At 35.5% G+C, this 17,093-nt stretch overlaps 1 long non-coding RNA gene across 1 annotated transcript; it reads right to left on the bottom strand.

Moving 5' to 3' along the window:
• Positions 1-295: 295 nt before the first annotated feature.
• Positions 296-16,359, bottom strand: LOC121975739. Its single transcript, XR_006110411.1, has 2 exons — positions 16,250-16,359; positions 296-2,093 (listed from the first exon to the last, which is right to left on the bottom strand). It is a non-coding gene; the product is annotated as an uncharacterized LOC121975739 (long non-coding RNA).
• Positions 16,360-17,093: the final 734 nt, after the last annotated feature.

Raw genomic sequence — 17,093 nt, 5'->3', positions numbered from 1 at the left:
AAATGAAATGAATTTAAAATTTATAAGCGACAACTGATATTTCTGTTTGAGTGATTTGTGCCCTTGATATGTTGCTTTGATTCTGCCGTTGATTCTTTATAACTCTTTAGTCTGTTCCACCATATTTGTAAGAATAAAGTGGAAGAACTCTACCACTGCTACTGGAGCTTCACTGATTATATTTGACTATCATGCAGATACGATACGATAAACAAAGGAGTCAATGGAAAAATTCTATAGAAATTGTCACAACAATTGAACAGCTGATGAATGTGAGTAAAGTACAAGTAATCAAGAAAAAACAGATAAATGCATCATCTCAATGTCCATCACAAGATGAATGTTAAACCACACAAACATTGAACAAAATATACGAGGTTGGGAGATCAAATACATTGTTGGAAATTCTTATAGATTTGTTGGAATTAGTACTGAGACAAGCCAATTATCAACAATAGGAGAGGGGAGAGCTTGAGGAAGTTGTCTCTGTTCATATAGTTGAGGATGCACTTCAAATATATAATCTCTGTTCATATACTTCACCAGAAGTTACAATGATTGTAGATTCAGCGACAAGAGTGGAAGAAAAAATTTGATCATCACCTAATTCTTGGTAGCAATATCTGCTCATTGTTGAATGTGGATCTGGTAGACACTCAAGAAAGATCAACAAATTGAATGTTTTCACTTAATCAACATAAAAAAGATGTATATGACATCTGGAATTGATAATGCAATGGTGTTCTTGTCAAGACTATAAGTCACCCTGTAAGCATTTAAAGAGTTCAAAAATGAAGAAGATTAATTTTCCATGAAAACAAATAATATCAAGTGGAAATAGATAAATATACTCAGTACATTTTTGAAGGAAAGCTTCAAATAATAGAAGATGAGATTATATACTATGCATAACCAGCCATGATTATAACCTCAAGTCTCCCAAGAACATCAAATTTCAGTAATCCTTTTGCAACATTAATAGAAGCATTAATCGATTTAGAAATCAGTTGTGTCTTAGAAATGTGACCCTTCTAATGAATACATCAAGCAAATCAGTTGTGTTTTAGAAGTGTGGAAAACAACACCCAAGGTGAGTATTATCACGGTATGGGTTCTTTCTCTTTGTGGTTTATTTTCAAAATGAATGGAAACAGAAACTTAAAGCACAAAGATACGACCAGGTCCTGTGCTTAGTAACTTGACCTTTTGATGAATGACCAGACCAGGTCCTGTGCTTGGTATTATATATATGTGATAATGTGGAACTGCAAAGCCTGCTGCTGACACAATTGCAATTGACTTGAACTATAAGTATATAACGCAAAATAAGCAACATGAAGATTATTAATCTCATAGAATAAAATGAACACGGGCAATTTGAGAAAACTTAGTCAATGGCATGGTAAGTGATAATGAGGTAATTCAATAAGCAAACACAAGATGCAGTATGAACAAACTGACGATTCCTTGTTAGCATTAACACACCTCGTCCTTGTCGTCTTTACCCACTATAATATGAATGTCAGGGATGTGGTTGATGTTAGGCCAATCGGGACCGATGTTCTCTTGGCAACGCTTCTTAAGCTTTGCACTGCATCCATATATCTTCAGAATCTTCAGTGAGGTAGGCATCCTGGGCAATGACTTGAGTATTGGAGCGTAAGATATGCAAAGAGCCTTGAGCGATGAAAAGCTCTCCAAACTTGTCGGTAAAGATTGCAGACGAGGCATCTCTCTCAATGTTAAATCTTTCAGAGACTTCTGACATTGCAACAACCACTCCTCTATCTCAGAAGGGAAACAAGTGAACTCGAGAGGTATGTCATTGATAAAAAGGGTGTTTAACCTTTCTGGAATTGGCAAATGGGTAGATACAATATGTTGTCAATATCAATCTTTTCAAGTGAAGGTAATGTTCCCTTCTTTATCTTTGTGGCACTTTGTTTTGTTGCTGTTGTTGCAGGATTTTGTAGAGTGGAAAATGTTGGAGCGAGTAATTTGGGGCAGTGAAAGATTTTCAATTCTCTGAGGGAGGCAAGTGCCGTCAATGACTCCAATTCACATAATTCTCTACATTTATAAATATTCAATACCTGCAATGTTGTCAGATTATGTAGATACTCTATGTTGGGAAGAGACACCAAATGATGGAAACATTATACATTCAACTTTTTAAGGGAGGTAAGGCCTTGAAGGCATCGACCCAACGACTCTTGTGAAGTACCAGAGTGTGTAAAATCTAGGGATTCAAGGGAGGAGGGAAGGATGCTAGCAACTTTATTACTTGTAGAGTGATCAAAAACTGAGGAAGATGATACCGCATGCTTCTTTGTCTTGTCTTAAAAATTCCTGTGACTCAGCCTCAGCAAAGAGTAATTTTGGACAATTATAAATTCTCATATTCTTAAAAGATTTTATAGTATATAAACCTCCAAGTGAAGTCAAAGCTGCACCATCAATATTCAAGTCTTAAAGTGCAGTCAGATGTTCCATCTCATTTGCTAAAAGCAATGATTCCAAGCCGGAGAACAATATAAAGACAAACTAGTGTGCGAAGTAAGACCTCGTTGATAACTTGCAAAGTCCTTGTGTTCATCAATATTATCAAGTCCAAGTTCTTTCAGTGACGACGGAAGGAGATGATCATCCTCTTCACAAATTGATCCAATCTACACAATTCCTGTGCAGTTATAAATTTCAAGGGATTTGAGGGACATCAATAGTTGAAATCCTCCAAATGTCCTAGAACCATTAGAACACTCACAGTTGTAGGACCGTGGAAGAGCTTCTAACCCCAAACTTTGCACGTGGAGTGCCTCTATAGACAACAAAAGGTCAGGAATTTTCTTTAGTTTGGGACACGAAGAAATTTTAAAAGTTTTGAGATGAGGGAACCATATATGGGCATCCACACCATTCCATTCCTCCCAGAGGAGAAGATCACAAAATACAAGTTCCTCTAAAATTGAAAATTGTATGTCGATCCGATCGGAGGAGTGACAACCCAAACTTCTAATAGCTTTCATCTTACACAATCTTAGAAACTTAAGGGATGGCAACTTCCATAGAGGGGGCAGCTTTTCCCGACTTGTACAAGAATCTAATTGAAGAAGTTCAAGCCGGGAAAGAGATGAAGTATCCATCCACGGTGCAGACCTAGCACCTTCATACCTTCTAATGATGAGTTATCTAATTTTGGGATGGGGTTGTAGAGCCGCCAAAACCTCATGTTGATTTACTTCAGGACTCCAGTCCAGTTCCAAGCTAGTCAGTTACATGCAAAGTTCAAGGATATCCTCAACGAACTTCATCTGATCGGAAAAACAATGACGTAATAAGGTATAGCCTAAACTTATTTCCTCAAAATGCTCTATGGTAGTAAAAGGTGAATACGCTCGCGCCCCAACGCCCCCGCCAACCCACCCCATAGCCAACACGGAGGAGGTAAATCACGGGCAGCTACTAGCCTTTGGAATAGTGACTAGCACATAAGGGAGGCATTTACCTCGGCTTTACCGAGATTCGAACCTCAGACATTATGGTGGCAACACCTCATGTGCTAGCCACTAGACCTTCCGAGGGGGCAACCTCAAAATGCTCTATGACATCTATAGTAGATGCCTATAAAACTTCGAGGAACTTGTCTAAATTAAAATTAGATGAATTATTCTGTGAGTTAGAATTGCTTGAACAGACCAACTCAAAACAAGTCGAGAAAGTTATAACATTTCTTGTAGGTTCTACCAAGGAGGTAAAGACAAAAATCAGAAGCAAACTCAAGCCAGAATCTGAGCCCAATTCAGAATCAGATAAAGAATAATAACTAGTGGCCATGGTAAGAAAAATGTTCACTAGAAGAAAGCAAGACTTCACTAAGAAGAACCTACAAAAGATGATCAAGTCAACTTCCAACAACCGAAAGGCAAATATTATGTGCTTCGGGTGCAATAAGAAGGGTCACTTCAAGCACTAATACCCCAATCTTAAAAAAGAATAGTCTAAGAAGAGAAAAAGGATGAAAACACTCCAAGCCACCTGGGATGAGTCTTCTTTAGAAGAATCAAATGCTGAAGATCCAAAGCAAGTAAACTATCTCACATTGATGACAATCAGACCCGAGTTAGAAAGCAATTCAGAACAATAAGATAAGTCTAAGTACGAATTAAGCCACAGATTCATATTCATTTCCGAAAGTCCCAACGAGGTACATTTTAATTTAAATGCAAATATTTTTAAAGTAATTACATGCTTAAATAGAAAGTTAACTAAAGTTGAAGAATAAGTTAAATTGCTCCTTAAGTAAAATCAAGACCTTAAGGAACAACTTAACCTAAATTCCTCAACCGTACAAATTCAAAATAGAAACTCAACTTAAGTTACAAAACTTGAGGAAGAAAATTCCATCTTGAAATGTGAAGTTTGTTGGAGCAATCCCAATGGTCCATGCGACCATGTGTTTTGGTGTTTGGGCAAAGGGTTTAAGTTATGTTCACTCTTGTATTTGATATGTGTATTTGAATTGTGCAGGTTTACAGCATATGACTCGGCTTGATGGTTTCAGGTCCGATGAAGGATGGAGCATCCGAGGGACCGTGGACAAGATAGCAAGAACAAGAGCCGAGAGAAACGTACTTCGAGGCATATGTGAAGGATGTCATTGGGACGAGCCGCGGGCTTGAATGCATCCGAGGGACGAGAGCCAAAGGAAGAAGACTTGAAGGTAAGAGTTGAGGGAAGTGACTTCGAGGCATACTCAAAGGATGACATTGGGACGAGCCGCGGGTTTGGGTACATCCGAGGGACGAGAGTCAAAGAAAGTAGGCTTGAAGGCAAGAGGTCAAAACTACAAGGAAGAGTCGTAAGGGTGGGTCCGAATGCTGAGAGACTGTACTCGGGGTACCAGTCGACTGATGGAAATGGCAGTCGACTGGTACAGTCGACTGGGCAATCAACTGGGAGTGAACAGAATACTTTTGTTCATTCGGCTGGAGCAGTTGATTCGTACTTTCACCAGTCGACTGGTAGGCAAAGTTTTCCAACCCGTGGCCTATATAACCAAAGCTTTGGAGCTTGGTTAAGGTTGAAAAAATTAGTGGTGGTTAACCCTAATTAGTAGTCAACTAATGTCCTAACAATCCGGGTGCTCTTGGTTGAGTTATGGCGAGGTTTCTCCACCGACAAAGAGGATTGTGCTAGCCGAAGTTTCTGAGGATTAATCCACCGACGGATTGAGGGATCGTCCACCTTACGGACAACCGTAGAGTAAGAGCAAGTTATCTCCGAACCACGTAAACGAGCTTGTTAGCGGTTTGCATTTCTTTCTTAGTCTTTAGCTTGTTTGTTTTGTGTTATTCTGCTGCGCAAACTAACAAGTGTAGGAAGCTATTGATTTGAGGGCACCGATTATTCAACCCCCCCTCCCCTTCTAGCCGGCCATACAAGATCCCCCAACAAAGTTGAGAAGTCTAGAGGACTTCTAAAAAAATTCACCACAAAATCCAAATATATAGATCTGATACTTGGATTCCAAAGAGTTGGATATAACAAATCCATACTTGGATACAAATCCAGCTCAACTAACAAAATATTCATTTCACTTGTAAGTCAAAATAAAAACTAAACCAAAGCATGGATTATGAAAGCTTATCTAACCAAACAAGTAGGACAAATAAATATTATGTACCTAAAAATAAAATTTATTATATAAATACAAAACAAAGAATTTATTATTTAGTAGGGGAGACACTAAATTAGTTGGAATCTCAAAAATATAACCTACCCATTTGAGTAATTAGGGCTAGATAGGAAAAAGATAATTTGATTCTTTTCTAACATAGTATTAGGGTTGGGTGAGATGATAATACATTATGGAAGCTTGGTCTAGGAAGTCTTGCAGGTAAGGCATACCCTACTTGGTCTACTTAGATAACCGAAGCTACCTCGCCAAATCCTAGACTAGTTAGACGAAGGTTTTTCAATAGGAAGATTCAATGTATAATTTCTTAAAAATGTTTCGTCTAGAAGTAGTCGTTGCTCTGATACCCAAGAAGGCCCCTGTGTTTCCTCATTGCCTCGAAGTCAATTTTTGAAATGTATATTTAATTGATTGACAATTAAACCTGAATCTAACACAAGGTCAAACAATATGCAAAATCAAGAAAAATTAAACTTAACTCAAAAACTTAATTTCAAACTTAACTTAAAAACCTTAATTAAACTTAACTTAAAAATTTAATTAAACTCAATTTAATTAAACACTTAATTAATAATTAAATAATAGCATCTACTACTTTTTTTAGGAATCTAAGTAAATACTGGATAGTGGATGCTCCAGGCACATGATTGGGGATCACACCAAATTTACAAAACTAAAACTCAAGAGCTTAGGAATAGTTGTCTTTAGAAACAACGACAAACTTAAGATAATTGGAATAAGTAACATTGAACTCGAATTTGATTTCATTATTCGAAAAGTTTTACTTGTCAAAAATTTTAAGTTTAATTTACTTAGTATTAGTCAATTGTGTGATTCAGGTTATAAGGTTAAGTTGCTATCATGTGAATGTTTGATTAAGCAAGCAGACAACTCTAATATAAGATTTAAAGCATTTAGACAAAATAATATCTATACAATTAACCTAACTAGTTGATCACTTAAGTGTCACTTGACACAAAAAGAGGAAACATGACTATGACATAAAAGATTGTCCCATACTTACTTTAAAAATATCACTAAATTGAATGGTTTAGTTAAAGAATTACTAAAATTACCCAACTTGGAATCAACAATTTGTAATGCATGTTAATAAAGAAAACAAACTAAATCAACTCACATACCAACTAATCAATTTCAAACCAACTCAATACTTGAATTATCACTCTTAGACTTATTTGACTCATATGGAATTAAATCAATAAATAGAAGTTTATGTCCCCAGGATTAGCTGATGGGTGCATGGGTAATGGTCGTAGAGGTCAGAGGGTCAAATCTTGGCGGGGGATCCCATCACCCTTTGTTGGACCTCCACCCATGCACTTATCAGTTAGGATTTATACATTTATCTCCTTCCATATCCGTATGGCCGCCTCTAGGAAGGTTGCTGATGTGGCAATTCCATACTTTTTTAATAAATAAAAGTTTATACCACTTAGTAATAATCAATGATTATTCAAGATTCACTTAGGTAAAATTCTTAAGATATAAAGATGAAATATTTGAAATCTTTAATAATTTTTGTAAACAAATAGAAAATATAAAAGATTAAAAAATTAAAAGAATTAGGAGTGATAATGCTGGTAAATTTAAAACTATGGTTTAATAAATTTTGTTTAGAAAATGGGTACCATCATAAATTCTCATGTTCTAAAACACCTCAACAAATGGAATACTGGAAAGAAAAAAATAGAACCCTACAAGAGGCCACTAGAACAATGCTTAATGAATATCAATAACCCAAATACTTTTGGATTGAGGCTATTATAACAGCTTGCTACGTCCAAAATAGAAATACAATAAATAAAAATCATAATCAAGCCTTTTATGAAATTTATTAGAACAAAATACCAAATATTAAATATTTTAAAGTATTTAGATGTTCAGTATATATATTAAATACAATAGAATACTTAGGAAAATTTATCTCAAAAGTTGAAAATAAAATTTTTATAGAATATTCACTTAATATTAGAGATTACTGAGTTTATAATAAAAGTATACTATGGATTGAGGAAACTACAAATATAAAATTTGATGAAAAATCTAACTCTAAAGAACCTAACCAAAATCAAACTAACCAATAGACTTTGTTAGGTTTAGCACTGATCAAGAAGGAATTAGTGAAAACCTAAACCAAATAAAAGATCAAGAAAATGAACAAGATCAACCACAAGAGAATCAACAAGAATTAACAGATTCAAGAACAATAAGAGTTATTTCAGATCATCTAATTGAACAAATATTAGGTGACCCAGACTTAAGGGTTTAAACTAGATCAACATTTAGAAATCTATGTCAAATTGCATTAATATATGAAAACCAATAATAGTAGAGGAATCACTTCTTGACCCAAATTGGATTATAAACATACAAGAAGAATTGACTCAATTTGAATGAAATGAGATCTGGGACTTAGTACTTTTGCTCAAAAATAAAAAATTCATAGAAACAAAATGAGTATTTAGAAATTAATTAAATTAAATACAAAAGGTGAAACTATAAGAAATAAAGTAAGGTGTAGTTAAAGGATTTAGTTAAGTAGAGGAGCTTGACTATAATGGAACTCATGCCCCAGTAGTTAGACTCGAATCCATTAGAATGTTATTAAGTTATACAACCCATAAATAATTCAAACTATATCAAATGGATGCTAAATCTATTTTCTTGAACGGACTAATCAAGGAAGAAGTTTATATAGGTCAACTGATATGTGTGGAAAATCCACAAGTGTACAGAAGTGTCATCAAGTAATAGTAAGATCGAATCCACAAGGACTGGGAATTGAGTGCTAGCTTACCAATCAAACTTAACATTCTAGACCAAATCATAAGTGTTGGTTGTCATGATTGTAAATCAAAATCTAAATATGAAAGAGAAGCGAGAGGGTAAGAGAGAGAGAGAGAGAGAGAGGGAATCCGGAGAGATCACCAAAGTAAGCCAGAATGTGATCAAAGAAAGTAGACAGAGGAAAGACAGTCAAAGAGAATGATCCTAGGGTTTCGGTTTCACTTCCATGCTAGCAAACACTTAATCTATGTCTTAATTCTTGTCCTCAATATTGACTTGTGTAGGTAGACAATCCTAAGGTCTCCGATGTGAACGTTATTTCTACAATGGCATACCAAACCTAACCGTTGAATGTATTAGCTATGATCCATTAAGTTCTATGATTGTCTAGGGTTTCTGACGGAAAGCCAGGTTGTACTTTTGTATCCAACTCTCCGCGTCTTGGTTGTCTATGGGTCAAAGAGTCGGGTTCTCCTTTCGGTTCATCCCCAAACCCTCGTGGAATATAAATCTCATGCTTTTGGCATCAAGATCATTTTAAAACGGTATATTTGAACCATAATCCAACATATCATACAAACAAGATAGAAAACATGCATAGATCAAAGCAAAGTATTTGCATCACAAAGAAATTACTCCCTAACCCAAGAATCCAGCAAATTACCCCATGACCAAGGGGTTACAACCAGCAAACATGATTAACAATAACAATCAAACAGTTTTGAAATCAGAGAAAGCAGAGAAGAGAAAGAAAATACATGGATTGCTTGAAGAATCCTCCTCCTAGATGCTCCCGATGGCTCCTTGGTGCAACCTTAGTAATAATATGAAATCTTCAAAGATGAAGATCTGAAGACAACCAAAGGAATGAGATCATGGCTTGGGCTTCTCAATTATGCCCGAAATTACATTCCAAACCTGGGAAAGTTGCTCAACCCTCTATATGCAAAAACAAGCCCACAAGAAGATAAAAGACTCAATAAGCAAGATTGGGCTCTAATAAGGTTGATCAAGGAAAAAGTCCAGAAGCTACCGGACTTAGAAATTCCATCAGAGCAATGTTTTATGATTCTTGAAGTAGATGGTTGTATGATGGATGGTGAGGGATTTGCAAGTGAAAGAAATAAAAGCATGATCCAAGAACGACAGAAAAAATTTGTGCATACGCAAGCGGCAAGTTCAACCCCCCAAAATCAACAATTGATGTCGAACTTCATACAATTATGGATTCATTAGAGGCATTAAAAATTTATTTTCTGGATAGGAGTGAGCTGATTATTAGGATCGATTGCCAGACAATCATAAGCTTCTTTGGGAAATCAGCTAACAACAAACCATCTCGTGTTAGATGGGTTACTTTTACTGATTACATAACCGACATTGGGGTTTCTATTTCTTTTGAACATATAGACAGGAAGGATAACCAGTTAGCATATGCTTTATCCCGTCTCATTAATTATCTTGTTACAGAATGACTGGAAGAAGCCCTGAGCAAACTGAAACCCGTGGCACCAGCTCTACAAGGAGCATCCCCACCTAGAGGCGCGGGCACAAATGACTCAAGCCCTCTCTACCTTGCTGAACAATATCAAGAACAACTACAATCCTTGCATCGACAATATTCAATCACTCTGGAAATGGCGGAACAAATTGACCAACACCTCCACAATCTACAACAGAGGGCAACCATCCAGGCCACTAACGCCCTCCAGTAGCTTAGGCTGCTACACTCCTTGAAAAAATAGGAGTGCTTGCGGAGAAGTTCAAAGGATAACTGGTGGTCAGATTGGTACCTTGCTACCAAGCAAATAGATGAGCAACTTACAACAACTACTTACTCACTTCAGGACGTCGTTAACCAAATGAACTCTTCCCATCTGTGACTTTGCAGAAGTGATGGACCCATCAAAAGGACGACGCAACCCACCATAGTTTGCCTACTTTATTCTAGTGTGATGTAAAGGGATTCCCTCTTATCTTAAATGTGCTGTAAAGGGGATTCCCTCTTATCTTAAGTGTACGAGGGATAAGGTCTTACAAGAACAAACAAGCTGTAAAGAAAGATTCCCGCTTATCTAAGGACAGGCAGGCCATGTGACGACGAGGCCCTATGAGCACCCGACATGCCTTCTATCCTTCTATAAGTAAGGAAGCAGGAAGACCTTGCAGAGGATTCAAGCATCACTTGAGCACTACTTGGGTATCTTTGTAATCAAGTTTTTCGAAAGCAAAGTAATATTATCTGTGAGTTTTTATCATCTTTCGCCTTATTTCTATTACTCTGCTTCTCTTCCGCTCTCCGCCCTCGTCTAGTTTTGGAAGCTCGCCAGGTAGATCTTATTAAGCGGCTAACCCAGGAGCTAAAAGATAATGAAGCTTAACACAATTATTTATTTGAGGAGCTAAAACAGGTTAATCAGCAATCAATGGAAGTTAGAAAACAAACTACTTTGATTTGTGCTGCTTTAGAGACGACTAAAGCAAATTATGAATTGACAAAACTTGAAGTAGCTCAGGAAAAAGAAAAGATTAAAGCACTAGAGGCTGAGACAGAGAAATTGAAAGAGCTAAAAGCTGATGAGGAAGGACGCTGGGAACAGAAGAAAAAAGAATTTCTAAAATCTGCTGAAGTCTATGATATTATTGAGGTACGAACTGGTTTCATGTTTAGCTATGCATACAAAGGAGCAGTCAAATAGTATAGGAAAGCTGGGTATCCACCGGAGGGTGCTCCTACCGACTTCTTAGACCCTGAATCTTTATCTGACAATATTCCCCGCCATCCAATTTAAGACTAGTTTTTATATTCTTATCTGGCATGTTTGAACTAACTGCAAATGCAGAGACTAATTTGTGTATCATAAATATTTTTGCTATGTTGGGATAGAAGCTTACTATATTAATTCCCTGTCTTGGTGCAGTCGATGATGTACAGGCTCACTCGCCTAACATTGTCAGATGAAATAGTTGGTACCCCTACGACCTTTGAGAAGGTCGTGTGTAAAAAAAACGTCCCTTATCTGAATCTAATTTCCTTTCTAAATCGTCGAAGCCATGAGCATTACGGACTAGTTCTTCAATGCCTAGGCAATCTTCCACCATCCCAAAGTTATCATCTTCTTCAAACCCCCATGTTGATTCCGTACTAGACATTCTATATGGTAGCTCTTCTACTTCTGCTGCCCCGAGCATTCTGATTACATGGATATTCTATTTAAAGATAAAGCAGAAGCAATACAGGAACTTTCCTTTACAGGACTAGCAGACATTATGACATATTATAGTTAGGAGGTAAATACTTGTAAATTCTTTCTACCTACTGGCTTAGGCTAACTATTTTCTTTCACATTAATTTTTGATGGCTCAACAAGAGATGCTAAGTCGACTTCCCTCCTTGATTGAACAATATGGCAAGATGCAAATCTGCGAAAAAGATATTTTGGCTCAATTGGAATGACAGACTAAAGAATATAATTAGAATCGACAAAGGCCGAGACTGCCCTTTATAAAACTGAAACTGACTACTATTCAGAACAGCTACTCCAGGAGAAGCTAAAGAAGTCTAACAATCTATGTCTAGAAGCTAATTATAAATCCCTGGAATGTAGAATCAATTGGAATTATGCACAGCAAAACTTTTTTGAAGAGGCAGATGAGGAAAGAAGAAAGAGTTTTCAGGATATGAGGAATTTTATGATTTGCTAGGTGCTAGATCTGCGTCCCTTTCTGGAACATAGTTTTTACGGAGCTATCAGCCAATTCAAAGAGCCTGGTTATTATCCTGAAGGTATTTCTTCTGATTTTCTCAATATTCAGGAAGTGTCTGATAGCATCCTAGAGGACAAAATGGGATATTGAATGATGTAATTGTGAACTTATTTTGCATTCTGACTTTTAGTTTTGATGGTACTTATGCACACTCTTAATTCTGAGGAGGTTGTTTCCTCTAATATCTTGTCTCGTATGTAGTACTTAAATTTGTGTTGAGACGAAAATTTACTGTCCTGTTCCTTTCTAATTGCCTTCACGGTATGAGCCTCAAGTTATCTTAGATTAACGTACTGACTAAGAATAGCTGCTGAACATAAAAACTGGCTCCGTCTTTGACAAGGTTTGAATTCAAAGAGCATTTTGATGCCTCATAGAGAAGAAAAATATCATTGAGGTGAGTAGCCCATGATATTCGTTTCTGAGTAATTCTTCTTATTGTTCCAATAAGCTAATAAACCTTCCAAAGAAAAAACCTACAAGTAGCTCTACATCTCGCTAGGAAGAATTGCATGACCTCAAATAATAATAAGCTTGTTGTAGATAATTCTGTCTGGTATTGTCATGTCCCGGGGTGCAATTTCCACACACCAGAAAATACCTTTTTCAGTGACAATATAATAAAAGAGAACCTAGGAACCGTCTAAACAAAATAGCCAAAAAATTCATGAACTTTACATATTTATAACATTTTCGTTATATACAAGAAAAAAAAGTTGTATGGATAAAAATGATGGAAACAAAACGTAAATACAATAAAATGAATAAAACAAAAGTAAACCAAAACTAAGAAATTGTTGACGCAGCGGGGTCATCAAAAGGGGGGGGGGGGGGGGGGGGGAATTGCGTATAAAATAAAAACTAACCCCTTCTCGTTCTTTGGACTTGATTAGTAGCACAATAATAATAATAAAACTGAACTAAACAACTTAAAAGAAAAATATAAGAAAGCCAGAAATTAACTTAGTTACAACCTAGATGATTGTTAATCCAAGACAGTGAAAAACACTAGTAGATCTCCTTTTTTGCAAGCGGAGAAGCCTCTTACAGATGTTGACAACTCAAGAAATAGACTAGAAAATAGTACAAGAATTATAGTTACAGTTGTTATTTTTTTCCTACCTCCAGGAGCATTTTTATAGCTCCTGAAAAATCTTATCCGAGGGTGGAAAGCGCCTTTAAGAGGGTTCAAGACGCCTTCAATCGGTTAAGTTTATTCGTGCGAAGATAAAACTTTATCTTCGCTAACGGCTATCGGAAGACGCCTTCAAAGGTTGGAAGACGTCTTTGTATTGTTCATTGAAGGCGCCTTCCATCCATGGAAGGCGCCTTCCAAGTGAAAAATTAACTCCTTAATAGTTGATCTCTTCACTTGGGTGATTCTCCGGCTAACTGGAGTTGAGCTCACCCGAATTCAACTCCGACCTTCTTCTCAAGGAGGCTTCCTCCCTGGTTTCTCGTCCCTCGAATGTCACGCATGTCCTTCTCGTCCATCGGTGTACTCTTCCGCAACATCTCGTCCCTCGGATGCACCGAGCTCGTCGGCTCCTTTCCCATGCCACCATTCTCGCTAGCTGTGTCTTCCACTCGACTTCTTGTTTTCCTAAGCTCATGCACACTTAGACACAATGATCAAACACAATATGACATAACTGAATTTGGTTGACCACATCAAAACTATCCTGAGATATTTACAGAGGTCTCTGAACAACTCTATGTAAAGTTGAAACCAACTATAATATCAAAAGTGTGTCTGTGCCTTTTGATGGAACCAACTATAAAGTTGATACTTTGTCAGACATGACATAAGGGATTTCAGGATCATTTTTGTATGTTTGTATATTTTGATGATATATAATTACCTTTTCATAAAAAAAAAAAAAGTATGTCTGTGCCTGCAAATCTAGAGGTCAAAGAGAGCATACATCATGCCAAAATGGCTAGGTGGTAATTAAAATAGATGTGCATAAATTTAATCTTATTTAAGAGGTTAAAGAAATAGGGTAAATCATAATCTCTTATTACAACTTTAAGTTCTTATAATTATTCGTTTATACATATATATATATATATATATATATATATATATATATATATATATATATATATATAATCATCTTCCGTTATCATCATTTACAATCATATATCATCCTTTATTATCATTAATTAAAATCAATTCTCAAGTCTAATTATTTAATCAAGTATATAGTCATTCATATTATGATATCAATATGAATAAATATCATAAATCATGTGAGTATCAGTATGCATATAAATGATCTAAGGCTGATAAATCAACTAAGTGATCAACTGGAGCCATGCGCCTATGGCCTGTGTACCTGCATGAACCTCCCTCCATATCCGTGGGGCCGGCACTAGGGGGGCCGCTAAGGTAGCGGATCTACCTTTTTTTCAGAGTTTAATAATGTCATACATGTAAGCTAAAAGCCTCGTTAGAGTGTAATATTGTCACATACGTCATCTGACGTATGAGCTATAAGTCCTAACAACATATGGCGGTCAGGTACTTTGGACCGCGGATGACCATGCTACCATAATAACATGTGAGCAGTCAAGTACTCTGGTATAAAACTTTGGTATAAAGCTAGACTCACAATTTTCACTTTTTAATATTCTTCATTTATCATCTTTGCTATTTCGCTTTTATATTTCATTTATTCATTTATCATAATTGTTCTCTTTTCATATTGAATGATCAATCGAGTTAACATTTTCGTATGAAGTGTGTTAATTAATCATTATATGATTGACAAATAAAAATGCTATAAGTATCAACCGTATGAAGTATCAAGGAGCATGAAATGTCAAAACAATATAAAGACCCATATTAACAAAAGAGTAATTCAAAATGGAAACACATATGTAAATATGAAATAATATCAATGATTTACCTTGGTTTAATTATTTTAAACCCTCATTCCATTATTTTAAATATAATTTTAATCCTCTTTTTAAAATAATTATATAAGTATATATAATCTCATTTATCTCTTTATTCATGCATAAATATATATATATATATATATATATATATATATAAATAAAAGAGCCCAAGATAACTATACCCATTTTTATTTATAGTAAAAGTTTTGAGTATCGACGGACCACCGTACTCTGCTTGAACTCATATTTATAAGTATCATACAAAAATAAGGCACTCAAAACTCAAAGATTAACATTATAGCATGAGACGGATCAAATTAAATCTTGATTCCGCTACGTACCTCTTAATATTTTCAATTCCTAAATGACATCCATTACATTTGAATAATAAGCTAGATAAAAATATATATATAGTTCTAAGCAAAAATATATATATATATCCATTACCTCCTAAGTGTTTCATTGATAATAAACGCTCGAGTCAATCAAAACCTACACAACGAATCGTAATTAGTTCTAAGCAATCAATTATTATATTGTTCGATAAGTAATTATCGATCCTTTTTCCATCTTAAATAAAAATCAGTAAAATATACCGCCTGTGGTTGAAAAAGCTGGGATCTCAGAAACACATAGTGGCTGAACATCTACTTGTTCAGACAACTAACTCTGGTCACCGGGAACAAAAGGTAAATGAGTACAAACAAAAGCTTCAGCTATCGATCAATGATTTAAGATAAACTAGATATTAATTATTCATGATCTTCAACTTCCTGAAAAAACACATATAATAACTGTGATCTCAGAAAAAAAAGGAAAATTAGTTACACAAACAGAAAAAGGATAAAAGAGGAATATATCAGATCTACTTGTTGTTCACAATTAAACTTGTTCTAATAATCATATTATTAAATAGACATGTTCAGACAACTTTCCTCTAATCTGCAGGGAAAAAAGATAAATTGATATCGATCATTAGACAACCGAGAGAGAAAGAGAAAGATGTAGCAGAGATACTAAAGAAAAAATTGACCAAAAAACAAAGATAGAGAAGAAGAAAGTTAACTTGATTACCTGCAGTTGGAAGTTGTACAGATCTCAATTGCTATCCTGTTAGATATGCATAAGAACCAAGAGGACGACTTGACTTTCTGTGCAGATGTTGCGTGAATTTCCTGTTAATTAATTGGATCTGCATTATCGATGTCCAGATCATTGGCTCCAACTTGCTGTTGTATCTCCTCTCCGTATGGTAGAAAAAAGAATTGTACTTTATAATCATCTTACGGGGATTACTATCCATATATATTGGTGGTAAAAAAAAAAAAAAGAATACATTCGCCTCTAGTGCCAATTCGTCCCAGGACCAACATGAAGGAGTCTATTAGCCTACGGAATAGTGACTAGTACATAAGGAAGACATTTATTTCGATTTTATCGAGATTCGAACTCCATACCTCATTAATGACAACACCTCATCTGTTAGTCATTAGCCATCTCATATATATATATATATATATATATATATAACTTCATATCCGTATATCGTATATCGTCAAATCATATTTATTGGGGTTGCATTTAGTTTGAATAATGATATACAGGAATAAAAATTTTAAGAAAATTATAGGATAGGCACATAAAAAAAAAAAAGGATGAAATCCAAAAAATAAAAATAGTGGACATAATTTATACGTCTATCCGTAAAAGTTTTTTCTGAGATTTTTTCCAGCATTTCATGGATTAAAGAATGCCCATAAATTCTGTGCTTTAATTGAAAAGGAATTCTTAAAAAAAATACCAGGAAAAGGGAAAAGTGTTCAGAAAAATGCACCAAACAAAATATTGAGCACCGATTTTTTGGATCATTTTTTTTATGATCCAAAGGATATATTACTTGTATTTATAGGTACCATTT

This window comes from Zingiber officinale, chromosome 4B (assembly GCF_018446385.1).
Source record: "Zingiber officinale cultivar Zhangliang chromosome 4B, Zo_v1.1, whole genome shotgun sequence".
Taxonomy (NCBI): Eukaryota; Viridiplantae; Streptophyta; class Magnoliopsida; order Zingiberales; family Zingiberaceae; genus Zingiber; species Zingiber officinale.
Note: the sequence above shows the minus strand (reverse complement) of the source record. Positions and strands in the feature narration are given on the sequence as shown.